This window comes from Lissotriton helveticus, chromosome 6, assembly GCF_964261635.1.
Source record: "Lissotriton helveticus chromosome 6, aLisHel1.1, whole genome shotgun sequence".
NCBI lineage: Eukaryota > Metazoa > Chordata > Amphibia > Caudata > Salamandridae > Lissotriton > Lissotriton helveticus.
The window spans coordinates 432,169,948-432,185,238 of record NC_136067.1 but is presented as its reverse complement, the minus strand read 5'-3'; positions in this window follow the sequence as shown (position 1 = coordinate 432,185,238).

Sequence of the window (15,291 nt, the reverse complement as noted above, 5' to 3'; positions counted from 1 at the left end):
CACTGAGCGTCTGTGTACATTAAGGAATTATACTTGCCCCCTTTTTCATAATCTCCCCCTCTCTCCTCACAGTTTACCTCTCTCTGCTTATACTGTCCCCTCTCTTCTGATATTCCCCCTCTTTCCTAATTCTCACTTCTCTCTCCTCATAGTGCTCCTTGTCCTCATAGACCTCCCTGTCCTCATAGTCCCCCTCTGTCCTCTGTCTCCTAATACTCCCCCTTCTTTTTATACTCCCTCCTCTGTCCTCTTACTCCTCCCTCTCTCCTCATGCCTTCCTCTTAACAATTACCCAGTCAATATACATACACTGCTTCATACACTCTTGGGCAGATTTACAAGCCCCCTGTGCCTCTTTGTTGTTCTATTGTGTCACTTTTTTGATGTAATGTTGGCAAAAATAATGTAGCAAATTGAATATGTATTTGCAAAATGAGTCAGGGTTGTCCAGTGAAATGTAGTCATTATATACATGGAATGTGTACAGTCTCTTAACCGTTTTAGAGTAGTAAATGTGTTTTGGTAAAATGCATGGTCTCATATTTTTTGTCTAGAATCACACTGAGCATCCGTGTACATTAAGGAATTATACTCGCTCCTTTTTCCATTTTCTCTCCCCTCTCTCCTCACAGTCTCCCTCTCTCTCCTTATACTGTCTCCTCTCTCCTGATATTCCCCCTCTTTCCTTATTGTCACTTGTCTTTCCTCATAGTGCTCCTTGTCCTCATACTCTTCCTGTCCTCATATTCTCCCCTTTGTCCTGTTGCTCCTCCCTTTCTCCTCATATTCCCCCTTCTCTTCATATTCCCCACTGTCCTCATAGTCCCACTCTCTGTGCTCATACTCTGTCCTCTCTCCTTATATTCCTCCTCTATCTTCATTCTTCTCTCTCTCCCCTAATATTCCTCCCTGTCTTCATACTGTCCCCTCTCTCCTCTTACTTCCCCCTGTCTCCTCATAATCCCTTTTGTCCTTATATTTCCCTTTGTCCTCATACTTCTCCTCCCTGTGTTCATACTCCCCTGTTTCTCCTCATATTTCTCCTCTTTCCTCATTGTCTCCCCTGTCTCCTAATACTACCCCTTCTTTTTATACTCCCTCCTCTCTCCTTTTACTCCTCCCTCTCTCTTTATACCTCCCTGTTAACAATTTCTCAGTCAGTATACATACATTGCTGCATACACTGTTGTGCAGATTTACAAGCCCCTTGCGCCTCTTTGTTGTTCTATTGTGTCACTTTTTGGATGTAATGTTGGTAAAAATAATGCAGCAAATTGAAAATGTATTTGCAAAATGAGTCAGGGTTGCTCACTGAAATGTAGTAGTTATATACATGAAATGTGTGTAGTCACTTAACCATTTTACAGTAGTAAATATGTTTTGGTAAAATGCATGGTCTCATATTTTTTGTCTATCACACTGTGCGTCTGTGTACATTAAGGATTTATATTCGCCCCTTTTTCCATATTCTCCCCCTCTCTTTTCATACTCCCCCCTCTCTCCTCATAGACCCCCCTTTCTCATTATAGTTCCCCTCTCTTTTCACACTCCCTCTCTCTCTCCTCATACTCTTTCTTCTCTCCTCATACTCCCCCCTCTTTCCTGTTACTCCACCCTCTCTTCTCATTTGTCCCCCTTTCCTCATACTCCGTCCTCTCATCATACTCCTCCCTATTTTCTGATACTTCTCCCTCTTTCCTCATACACATCCCTTTCTCCATATACACATCTGTGTGTTTTTATCCTCCTCTCTATTTCTTCATTCTCACTCCTCTCTCTTCATATTCTTTCCTGTTTCCTCATACTGCTCGTCTGTCCTCATATGCTGGAGCACTTATAAATTCAGTCAGGCACTCTCCTTACAGAAGTGTAAACTTTTAATCAGTACTCAAGTATTGATGCAGTGAAGTAGGCCTTAGCAGATGAACTGCTTTTTTTTAAATATAATGTTATATATATATTTTTTATAACAGATTCTATTTATCAACACTAAAAGAAATTCATCATGCCTTCAAAAAGTGAAAAGAGGAAGCAACATAATAAAGCTTATTTTTTAAAGAGAAGTCATCTACAAGATTTGCCTGAACAACAATATGTGAACAGAAAAGAAAAAAAGTCTTGGTAAGAGAACGAACATTTTTTTGAAGAACTTATCAAACACTAGGAGTAGTGTGCACAATGTCAAAAATAAAAAATGTGTATCTACAACTAAAAAGAAAAGCAAGAGAAAAGAGAACAACCATGGGAATTCATCTTGTAAAAAAACATTGTATAGTAAAAGGAGGAAGGATCAATTTCAGGAAATTAGAAAAAGAATGTTTTATAATAGAGTTTTGTCGAATTTGATAAAGGAAGTGAAGAAATGTAAAAAAAAACGAGCATTTTATAAGAAGAAGAAACGTACAGAAAATATAGTAGAGAAAGCTTTCGAATTGAAAAAAAAATTGTTTATTTTAGTAATTTTAGTATTTTAGTAATCAATAGAATTCGATCACTAGATAAGCCAATCCATTTAATGAAGACCAAGAGTAAGTGGAGAAGAGTAATTAACAGAAGTAATTTTTCTGAGTTTTTTTGGGGTGAATGGAAACATAGTTCAAGTTCTGAGCCTTTTTTTAATGAAGAGAGTTAATTTCAGAGTAATGATTTGTTGCATGCAGTTGACACTAGTGGTTGTGCTTATGAGGTTAGAAATGGTTGTCCTATTGAGAAAGAGAAAATTGTTCCTAGAAATGCAGAAGAGGTGTTAGCTGATGAAGTTTTAGGGAGACGTCCTAAAGCTCCAGTGTACACTTGGAATTGCAGTAGTATTTGTAGCGTACAGCAGGAATCTATTGATTTTGTATTCAATTTCTTACGTAACTATACTAAGAAAAGTGTTAAACAAAAGATTAAGATGTTGCAAGGACAAGACCCTTGCAGAGTGAGAGAAAACACTGGTTTGCAAGGTCATTCTCTGGCTTGTCTTTCTAAAAAAGTATGTCGAAGTGTTTTTCACCATTTCAGAATGTTAGCAGTACATCATATTCAAATGAGGAAATTAGTCAGAAGATTGTATTATGCAAAAAGACCAGAACTAATTTTAAAACAGTTAAACAGTGCTCCTTTGCATGGATCTGTATCAGAAGTAATGAACATTTGTGATGAAGTTACTTTGGTCCTGAGGAAGACAGTTCAGAAATTGATACATTAATAGAAGGAAATGTGGAAGAGAATGTACAACATTGTAGTACAGAAAATTTTGAGCAAGAAATTACAAAGTTTAAGATGATTTCAGGTGAAAGGCCAAATTATTCTTGTATTTGTTGTCGACGAACTCATTATAAAAATCAGGCCAGGACTGTTGATCTGTATTCAAAAAGTGAAAAGGAAAATAATAATGAGTGGATGGAATTTGCAACTTATTTGTTGGTAGAGAATTGTTTTGATTTGAGTTCTGATCAGCGTATTTGTAAATATCGTTATAACAAACTAGACGAGAACAAAATGCCTGCTAGAGCTGTGCATAATAATCTTGAGTTAGTAAATATTCCTTCTGAACTGATGGATTTAAATACCTATGAGTCTATTTTTATTCAATGTGTGCATTCATTTCAGGCTATTGTTCGTATGGAGCCTAAAACAGGAAAATGGCCTCCTTCAGATTTACAGAGAGGATTAAAGGGAAGAGTTGTATATTTGCCTCTAGATTTAAAGAAAAATATTGACACAATTGGTGTAGAAAATGTAGAAGATGAACCTTTAGTTATTCTTGTTAATGGCGTTCCTACTAAGAGTAAGAAAATCTGGCAAGAATTAGTGGATGTTAGGAAAGTGAAAAAGGCAATGTTGTATCTGGTAAAAAATAATCAATACTATAAAAATGTGTATGTGGGAGAAGATTAAATAACTGTAGAAGGAGATAGTGACTAGCCATCTGGACACATTGAAAAAGTGGATGTGTCCAGAAGTGAAGAAATCTTTGAACATTCATCCACTTCATTCCAAAGAAGTGATGGGAAATACTATAGAATTATTCCAAATGAAAGAAGCAAAGGGAAGTCCCATTAGTGTACGGGAAAAAAGCTTGGAAGCTTGTTATTTCCCTCAGTTGTTTCCAACATGAAAAGGAGGACAATATGATGACCGACCTGTGCAGATTGCTGCATCTGAATACCGGACATCAAGATTGTATGCAGAAGATCCAAGATTTCGACAATGTATTTCGGATTTGTTTTATCTTTTGTTTGAGAGTGATTTGTCTGGACTTTCTTATGCAGTGACCCATATATTGAAAACAGGTGTACACCTGCTAAATGTTTCGGCAAAGGAATTTATGGACAAAGTACAGCAGAAATATAATGTTTTGGAATCTCAGCTAATTAATCTCATGGCATGTCAGCGTGGTACTAATGAGTACTGGTACCGCCGTCATGGAGAACTTAAATGTATGCTAAGGAACTTACAGCCTGATTCATCAAGCCGAATTGCGCTCGCAAAGGGCCAGAATCTGAGAATCTGGCCCTTTGCGAGCGCAATTTTTGCATTTGGGATTCATCATCCCAAATGCAAAAATCGGTAATTGCTAATTCGCTAAATTGCGAGGAATTACATTTAAGGAATCTCTATTTGAGATTCCTTAAATGCAATTCATCAACCATTTTTAAATTGCTAATTCGCAATTTCGGGCCGCTATTTACCGAGAGGTCAGACCTCTCGGTAAATAGCAAAAACTTAGAAAAATGCTTTTAAAAGCATTTTTCTAAGTTGCATGTTGCACACACACATGTCCTTTGGACATGTGTGTGCGCAACACCTGTTTCAATTTGCATTTAAGGGGTGCTACAGGGTGTCCTTTGGACACCCCTGGCACCCTTTAAATCGCTATCTTATTTGCGAGTAGGAAATTGCTAATCGCAAATAAGGACCTTTTGGCCCATAGGAATGAATGGGGAGTTATTCCTTATTTGCGATTAGCAATTTGCTACTCGCAAATAAGGAATGTGTAGGAATCGCTATTTATTTAGCAATTCCTACATGAATACCGTTTTGCGAGTCCTTAATAGCGAATCGCTATGATTCGCTATTAGGGGCTCGCAAAACGGCCCGTTGATGAATCAGGCTGCTAGGAACTCCTACATGCAGGTAGATTCATCAAGCATTATTGCGAGCGCAAACGGTGCGAATCGCAAAAATCAGCCGTTTGTGCCCGCCAAAATGGCATTTGAGATTCATCAATGGTTCATGAACTCGCAATTTGAAAAATCGCAAATAATTGTGATTTATCAAATTGCGATCGCATTTAAGGAATCTCAATTAGAGATTCCTTAAATGCTATTCATGAACCTTTTAAAAATTGCGAAATCGCAATATTGGGCCGCTATTTACCGCGAAGTGTAACTTCATGTGTGGACATGTGTGTGCGCAACACCTGTGTACATTTGCATTTCAGGGGTGCTACAGGGTGTCCTTTGGACACCCTGGCACCCTTGAAATCGCATCCTTGTTTGCGATTCGTTATTTGCTAATCGCAAATAAGGAATGACTCCCCATTCATTCCTATTGGCCTTTAGGCCGAATAGGAATGAATGGGGAAGTCATTCCTTATTTGCGATTAGCAATTTGCGAATCGCAAATAAGGAGGCATTAGAAATCGCTACAATTTGTGCGATTCCTACATGAATCCCGTTTTGCGAGTACTTAATAGCGATAGTTATACAGCCAGATGCATCAACAGATGGAATTGCGATTCCTAAATAGCGATTTTTAAGGAATTGCTATTTAGGAATCGTAAAAGCCTATGCATGTAGGAATCACTATAAAAAAAGCGATTCCTACACTTTCCTTAATTGCGACTCGCAAATTGCAAATCGCAATTAAGGAATACCTCCCCATTCATTCCTATGGGCCTAGAGGCCCATAGGAATGAATGGGAAGACATTCTCAATTTGCGATTAGCAATTAGCGAATCGCAAATTGAGAATGCAATTTCAAGGGTGCAGGGGTGTCCAAAGGACACCCTGTTGTACCCCTGAAATCTGCATATGGGTACATCTTGCGCACACACACATGCCCTAAGGGCATGTGTGTGTAAAATGGAACTTTGAAAAATGCACTTTAGTGCATTTTTCAATGTTTTTGCAAATTACGATGAAGTTCAACTTCATGGTAATTTGCTACTCCTGTTTGCGAAATCGCTATTTGTTTTAGTTTGATGCATTGCATTTAAGGAATCTCAATTTGGGATTCCTTAAATGCAATCGCAATTTAAGGAATCTCCATTTAGAGATTCCTTAATTGCGATTTTTGCATTTGGGATGATGCATCCCAAATGCAAAAATACCGGTCGCAAATCTGCCCGTTCTATGCACCGGCAAACTTGTCTTTTATACCTTCAATTCCGTAGTCTGTATCCTTACACTTCCAGCAAACACTATCACACTACTGTTTCAGTATTGTAGTGAGCCATACAGCACTATGTGCTTATCTATACACTGTTCTAAAAGTGAAGTTGCTATACATTCAGCCAGACACTCTCCTTGCAGAATTGTAATCATTCAGCCAGTACCCAAGTACTCATGGTGCAAAGAGGGCCTTAGGGCAAGGACTGCTTCAAACCCCTATAGACTATGCATGTACTGTTCTATGCACCAGCAAACTTGTCTTTTATACCTTCAATTCCCCAGTCTGTATCCCCTACAATTCCAGCAAACGCTCTTTGTTATTGCTGATTCAGTATTGTACTGAGCTATTCAGCCGAATGTCCTTATCTATGCACTGTGCTAAAAATGAAGCTCTTATAAATTCAGTCATGCACTCTTCTAGCAGAACTGTAATCATGCAGGCAGTACCCAAGTCATAATGGAGCAAAGTGGGCCTTAGGCCATGGACTGCTTTAAACTCCTATAGACTATGCTTGCAGTCTTCTATGCACCTGCAAACTTGCCTTTTATATGTTCAATTCCCCAGTCTCTATCCTTACAATTCCACCAAACACTCTGTCACTCCTGTTATAGTTTTGTAGTGACTCATTGATCAGTGTGTAGTAATCCATTCACTACATTAAAACACTAATCTGCAGGAAAATTGTTTCCTTGTTTCCCTGCCCGTGTTAGCGTTTTCTTCTGTTTTTTTCTGTATTTTTCTTTTTCTCAGCCTGTGTCCTTCCTGATTGCCCGCCTACCCTCGCCGCCCTCCGTCTTCCCGCCCCGCTTCCCGCCACCACCGCAAGCCCCGCCCCTTTTTTCTTTCTGTTCCCTCCCCGCTCCCGCCTCCCAGCTGCTCCGCCCACCCGCGCACTTCGCCTTTATATGGCGACCGTGCGAACGCGCAGCGGGCGCGCCGATTGTGCGCCGAAGGCGCGCCAAAGGTAAGCCCGTCTGCGCCCGTCCGCGACCGGATCGCGACCAGCGCCAGGACCCCTGGCCCCCGAAGACCCTGACCGACCCGCCTGACGTACTCCGCCGCCACCCTCATCGCTCTCAACTCCGGCCGACTCCCAGAATGCCATCAAGCCACCCCAAGACGTACCCACGGACCCTTCAGCTGCCACGCCTGCAAGTTCTCCTGCATCCGGACCTGCCCCGCACCAGCACCCGCCAAGTCGAACACCAGCAGCACCCACCTCAAGTGCATCCTGCTCAACACCCGCTCCGTCCACAGACACGCCGTGGAACTCTGGAACCTCCTAGACGCCACAGCCCCTGACGTTGCCTTCCTCACGGAGACCTGGATGAACGCCTCCTCAGCTCCAGATATCGCCATCGCCATCCCAGAGGGCTACAAGATCGTCCGGAGGGACCGAAACGCCAACCAGATGGGAGGAGGCATCGCCATCATCCACAGAAGCACCATCCGTCTCACGACCAGCACCGACAACACCCTGACCAGCGCCGAACACCTGCATTTCCAGATCCACACCAACCCGAACACCACCCTCAGAGGCACCCTGATCTACCGACCCCCTGGACCACGCACGCAATTCAGCGAGGACATCGCCGACTTCGTCAGCCCGCATGCCCTCCCCTCCTCTGACTACATCCTCCTGGGAGACCTCAACTTCCATCTGGAGAACAACAACGACCGCAACACCAGCACCCTGCTCGACAACCTCGCCAACCTGGGACTCAAGCAACTGGTGTCCACCCCCACCCACCGCGCCGGACACACACTCGACGCCGTCTTCTCATCCAGCACAGACATCGACTTCAGCCACACCACAGAGCTTCAATGGACGGACCACAGCTGCGTCCACTTCACCTTCAAGAGAACGACGACCCACCAACACCAGCAACAGGCCGCCCGCAGAAGCTGGAACAAGATCACAGCAGACCAGCTCGCCACCTCCCTGAGCCAGCACCCCCCTGCCAGCTCAGCGAACCCCAGCCAGGCCGCCGACAACCTCACGAAGTGGATCAGCAACTGCGCGGACGAACTCGCCCCACTGAGGACCCCGCCTAGCAGACACGGCAGCAAGAAGGCCCCATGGTTCACCGACGAACTCAAGAGCTCCAAGAAGAACTGCCGAGCCCTGGAGAAAGTCTGGAAAAGGGAACCGACACCGAACAACAGGACCTCCTACAAACTTGCCACCCAGAAACACCACCAGCTGATCCGCGCCGCCAAGAAAACAGCATTCAAGGACCGGCTGGACATCAACGCACACAACTGCAAGGAACTCTTCAACATCGTGAAAGAGCTTTCCAACCCCAGCGCAGGAAACAACGACATCACCCCATCGCAAGACCTCTGCAACTCCCTCGCTTCATACTTCCACAACAAGATCACGGACATACACAGCCGCTTCAACAACCAACCAACGCACACCATGACCGAACAACCACCCCCCACCACCACCCTCCACGCCTGGACCCCGATCAGCACCGAAGACACCATCCGCACGATGAACTCCATCCACTCCGGATCACCGGCCGACCCCTGCCCTCACCACGTCTTCAACAAGGCCGACGCTGTCATCGCACCCCACCTGCGAGACATCATCAACACATCCTTCGACACCGCCACCTTCCCTGAGAGCTGGAAGCACGCCGAACTCAGCGCCCTACTCAAGAAACCAACAGCGGACCCCACCGACCTCAAGAATTACCGCCCCATCTCGCTCCTCCCGTTTCCAGCCAAAGTCATCGAGAAGACCGTCAACAAGCAGATGGCCGCCTTCCTCGAGACGAACGGATCCCTCGACCCCTCACAGTCCGGCTTCCGAGCCAACCACAGCACCGAGACCGCCCTCATCGCCGCCACCGATGACATCCGAGCCCTGATGGACAATGGAGAAACAGCGGCCCTCATCCTCCTAGACCTCTCCGCGGCATTCGACACTGTCTGCCACCGCACCCTAGTGCAGCGCCTCAGCGACGTCGGAATTCAGGAGAAGGCACTGGAATGGATCATCTCCTTCCTCGATGGAAGAACACAGAGAGTCCGCCTGCCACCGTACAAGTCAGAGGCCTCCGAAGTCATCTGCGGCGTCCCCCAAGGATCATCTCTGAGCCCCACCCTCTTCAACGTCTACATGAGCCCCCTCGCGGCCATCGTACGCAAACACAACCTCAGCATAATCTCCTACGCCGACGACACCCAGCTGATCCTCTCCCTGACCAACGACCCCGCCGCCGCCAGAGCCAACCTGCACGAAGGGATGAAAGAGGTAGCCGAGTGGATGACGACCAGCCGCCTGAAACTGAACTCAGACAAGACGGAGGTCCTCATCCTGGGCTCTTCACCCTCCGCCTGGGACGACTCCTGGTGGCCACCCGCCCTGGGCACCGCACCCAAACCGACAGACCACGCACGCAACCTGGGATTCATCCTGGACTCCTCCCTCTCCATGACCAGACAAGTCAACGCCGTCTCCTCGTCGTGCTTCAACATCCTGCGCATGCTACGAAAGATCTTCTGGTGGATCCCCACCGAGACCAGGAAGACCGTCACCCAGGCCCTCGTCACCAGCCGTCTGGACTACGGCAACGCCCTATATGCCGGTACCACCGCCAAGCTCCAGAAGAGACTCCAGCGGATCCAGAACGCCTCAGCCAGACTCATCCTCGACATCCCACGAACCAGCCACATCTCCGGACATCTGAGAGACCTTCACTGGCTCCCCGTCAACAAAAGAATCACCTTCCGCCTCCTCACCCACGCACACAAAGCTCTACACGATCGAGGCCCGAGCTACCTCAACAGCCGAGTCAACTTCTACGCTCCCAAACGCCACCTCCGATCAGCCAACCACGCCCTCGCCGCCGTCCCCCGCATCCGAAGAGCGACTACAGGAGGAAGGTCCTTCTCCTACCTGGCCGCCAAGACCTGGAACTCCCTCCCGACCGACCTGCGCCTGACCCAAGACCACCTCTCCTTCAGGAAGAAGCTGAAGACCTGGCTGTTCGAGCAGTAGCGGCACCCCCCCCCCCCCCAGCGCCTTGAGACCCTACGGGTATGTAGCGCGCTTTATAAGTGTCACTGATTGATTGATTGATTGATGTACAATAAGTGGTACATCCCTAGGGATATGCCAGTTATTGTGCACTGTGACATCACTACCATGGATGCACCGTATTTACAATGTGGTGCACTATGGGGCAAAAACGGCACAGATATGTGATGTATCTGTGCTGTGAAGATGGCGCATTGCTTGACTTGCGTTGCAAGCGCAACTCAGCTCCTGCAAAGCTCTTGGGGCCTTTTGCTCACAATGCTGTGTCAATCCTTACACCTGCTTCAAGCAGGTGCAGGGTTTTGACGCAGTATAAGCCCAAAAGTGACTAAATGAAATCTTATAGATTTCACTCAGTCACTTTTAGGAGGCGTTCCTGCACCAGAACACCCCCCCCCCCTGCGCAGGAAAGCCTTCTTCTGGTGCAGGGCTTTACAATGTGATGCACCTTCCAGATGTGTCACATTGTAAATACCACACACTATGGCACATCTTTTGCACCACCGCTGCATCTCAAAAGTGACGCAACGGCTGTGTAAAAGAGGCATAAGGGGGTTGTAAATCAGCCCCTAACACATACAAATTCACCCAGGCAGTTTCACCAGCAGTGCAAATTGAAGCATAGACTTGTAACATATTTATGTGCATATGTTACATTCAAGTGCTTTGGAAGTACTACAGTATACTATAGGTAAACACCTTATAAATTTATGCTGTAGCACTTCCTTATAGTTCTGCACTTTCACATTCACCATACACAACTAATGTATTCATTCATTCATTTATGCACTACACATTCATTCAGACAAAGTTTTACACACTATCATTGAAATATAGCTCTTTCTTTGACAAGTGGAGGTAGTTCTGAGAAGAACTGTTTTTTTGTCTTTTTAGTTTTGTATTTTTTTTAACAAGTTTCAATGAAAGAAAAAAGTGTATGTTGTGGACAACGGTGCTCCCGTTTCCTGCGTTTGATGAGGTCAATTGATTGTTCCCCATAACACAATAATTCATTGCAATAAATACAAAGAATTTTCAGTTCTCCAAAATCAGGATCTATGTTTGGGTGTGGACTGCTTGCCAAAGGTGGTGGTGGTGCAGTCGATGTACTCGCAACAGCAGGTGGTGGGTTTTCCTGCAACCTTCGTGTTGCAGCTCTTGCGTAGTTGTTGGGGTGCAGAGTTTTTAGGTGTCGCACCATACTCGCTGTCCCAAACGAGTACTTTTTTGTTGGATCGCCCCTGGAGAGAGTTGTCTCGCAGAGTTTGCAGGTTACTTTGGGTGCATTAACCTTCTTTTCACCTTCAGGGAAACTAAAACATTTCCAAATTAAACCTTTTTTTCTTTTTTTCCGAGGCTCTTCAGGAATAAATTCTTCCTCAGAAGAATGGTTGGAAGAGGACTCCATAGGTGTAGCCATGGTGCTCTTCCCTCTACTTTGACAAGATCCACAGAAGAGATGCTTCTCCTGAGAAAGTCAAAGTAGAATGATTAAAATGGGAGGGGTTTTTCAACAGTTGGAATAGGAAGTGGGTTTTTTTATGTTTGTTTTTTTGTCCTCATTAGCCATGAGGCAACCACCGACCACCACTGTGTGTCTATGTATCCGTTGGCAAAGATCGACAGGTTGGCACTCAGACCGAGACACAGATGTCTTTCTGGCGGAAGAGGGAAAACCAGCACAAGATGGGCGTCCTACTATACTCCATCAAGGTGTATTGCAACCAGTTGGACCTCAATTCGCCAGGGCGAACCATTACTTAAGGTCCTTGGAGCAGAAAGTAGGCATAATCATAGGACCCGAAAAAAAAAAAAAAACGGAAATCCTAGCTCCATTTTACCAAAAGGTCCCAAAAGGCACGCTTTTTCTTGCTGCCATATCTAGCCAGGTCAATCTTTGAGACTTCGTATAGGGACGTCAAGCACCCGGAGTATGTAGGGGGTATAGTATCCACCCAGAACCTGCATATCTGTCTTTCTTGCCAAGAGGATTGCAAAAAAGAGGAAAGATCTGTCCTGCCCAGAGATTTTTTCGTCAATCCCAAAGATGATTAAAGGGAGTGTAATACACAGTGCAGTCTTAGGTATGGAACTCAGGGCATCCTTCACTTCCTCCCAAATCTGGCTGATAGAGGGACAGTCCTTAAACATATGCACATCTGATGCCTCTAACATGTCACATTTGTTGCATTTTTTCCAAGGAAGAAACTTTGCCAGTTTTTGAGGGGAGAAATATGCTCGATGTAAAGTGAAAAGATGGTTTCGCCTCAGCCATGCTGGCTTCACAGTCTGATATAATAAGCTAAAGGAATCCAACCACATCTGTTCTCAATTAGCACCAACATCTCCTCCCCATAACTCCTCGGCAAGTTTGAAATCTCCGTCTATCACTTCCAAGATCGCCCAATACCAACAGGAAACCTCCTTGCCTCCCCCTGGTCTTGTCATCAATTGATTTTCCAGATTACTAGAAATTCTCAAGGGGATACCCTTCCTACTTAATGCCTGAGCCCAACTGCTCAGCTGCATATGTTTGAATCTCGAAAGGCCCGGCCCAACTCTCTCCCGCAGTTCTTCCCATGACACCATTGAGCCGCTAGCCAGCCGATCCCCCCAATGCAAGATTTCAGCCTCCTTTATTGGACTAGCCAGTCTGTCTTTAAGACACGGTGGAGTACCTGGCGAGTCACACATAGGTGCTAGGTTTGAGAAGTAGCTGAGCCCTGTGCACTTTCTTATTTTAGCCCAGCTTCTAGCCAGTGATTGAAGTATTTTTAATTTGACTTTTTTAAAGAATTTCTGACCCCCAAACTTAAAGAGGAAGCCGTCCAGTGGAAGATCGGCCCCTTCTAGTATGGCTCGAAACATCTCTCCTCTGGAAGAAACTGATGGTGTTTTTAAGAGCATTCTAGAAAAAGATAACTGGAACGCCCATGCGTAATACTGCAGGTCTGGTAGTGTTAGCCCCCCTTTTTCCCTCCTCCTCCTCAACTTCTTCCAAGCCAATCTAGTGGCTCCATATTTCCAAACAAAGGAATTTAACTCACGTTGACATTTGTCTATTTGAGTGGGGTCGAAAGCCAGGGGGATGGAATTAAACAGAAAAGTGTATTTAGGCAGGATAGACATCTTGATTAGGTTTGTCCTCCCCAAGATGGAAAGAGGGAGGTGAGCCCATGCCTTTAATTATTATTATTTATTTTTTATAGGAAGTGTTATGAACCAATCAAATCTCTTCTTTTAAAGTCACATGGCTTTGCATACGCTTATGGTGCGCTTACGGTGCTCTTACGATGCGAGTACGTACGACGTACCGCCGCGATTTGCGTCATTGCTTTTAAAAGTAATATACGCTTATTAAAAGTTTAAAGAAACTATTTTCATGATTATCCCAGATAACGTCTTCCCTTAATATGTACATTAAATACATAAATATATGTTTTTGAACCTTTAGAAACTTTGCGCCGTATGTGACGTCACACGGAAGAGTTGATGCGACGCGTAACGTCAAAGCATATTCGTAACGTATGCGCTGATACGCGCAGAGTACAATTCCCTCTACAAAGTATGGTGGGATCACCGTACGCGTACCGTACAATTATCCCAAAAAACAATGAAAAAGGAATTATATAGAATTTAATTTGAATCTATTGAAAAAAAACATGTAAATAATAAAAAAACGTATTTTCGAATTTAGTTTTAGTATTATTTCACATTAAGAATATAAAATATAACTTAAAAAATAAAATAAATATAAATATTTATAATACAAATTTAGGAAATTAGTATAAAAAGAAAGAAATATAATAATTAATACATTTAAGAATTATCATTTACAAAACCTTTGAAATTCACTGAAAAAAACATAGGTTTTACACACGTTATAGTTAGGAATTAGCATTTAAAAAACCTTGCAAATTCACTGAAAAAAACATAGGTTTCAGCCAAATTATAGTTAGGAATTAGCATTTTAAAAACCTTGGAAATTCACTGAAAAAAACATAGGTTTCACACATGTTATAGTTAGCTGGACATCTCACTCAAATAAAACCATTGAAATTCCCCTGTTATAGTTAGTTCAGCTAACTATAACTCGCGCGCCTGCAATGCACTGCTGATGTTGTCACATATTACATCACTCATGACATGGTCAGTGACATCACTCATGACATCACTGATGACATCTCTCCTGTGATTCAGGGGACGCGACACCTGTCTGTCTGGGTGCATGGGCGCCCCCTGATCCCACTCGCGTCCCCTTCCCATTGAGGCTGCCTATGACCTGCTCTATTGGATTTCCGCAAAATTTCTGTTCTTTTCTTAGCAGTTACACTGGCAATGCGCCTGTTTAATCTATGTAATTGCGCACATTCCCCTCACGAATATATATATATATATATATATATATTCTCCACTCCTGAATTGTCCCATATGAAACAGGCACTGACACCGTGGACTCAGGAACAAGTTTATTTAGCCAAGTGAAAAAGTTCATATTCTTTTAGTAAGGACTTTACATCTGTACCATTTACTATTTCTTCACTCCTCCCACTACCAGATACGTTAGTTGTTTCTTTATCAATGTCCTCAAAGATGTCAAGCGCTGCCTCCATGCATATATTACCTACTGGCGGTCGCCAGTAGGTATATATAGTTAGGATTTTTTCTCTATGGGATTTTTGAAAATTCTATGTCTAATAACTTTGGCGTTTGTGGACGGAATTGGCTGAAATTTTCAGGAAAATGGCACATTTTGTTTCTGAGCAGTCCTTGAAAATTTGGGGGGGGTTCGTCAAGGGGGGGCCGAGAAAAAAGGGGGGTCCCAAAACGTGTTTTTAACATTGAGTTTTCCATAGGGC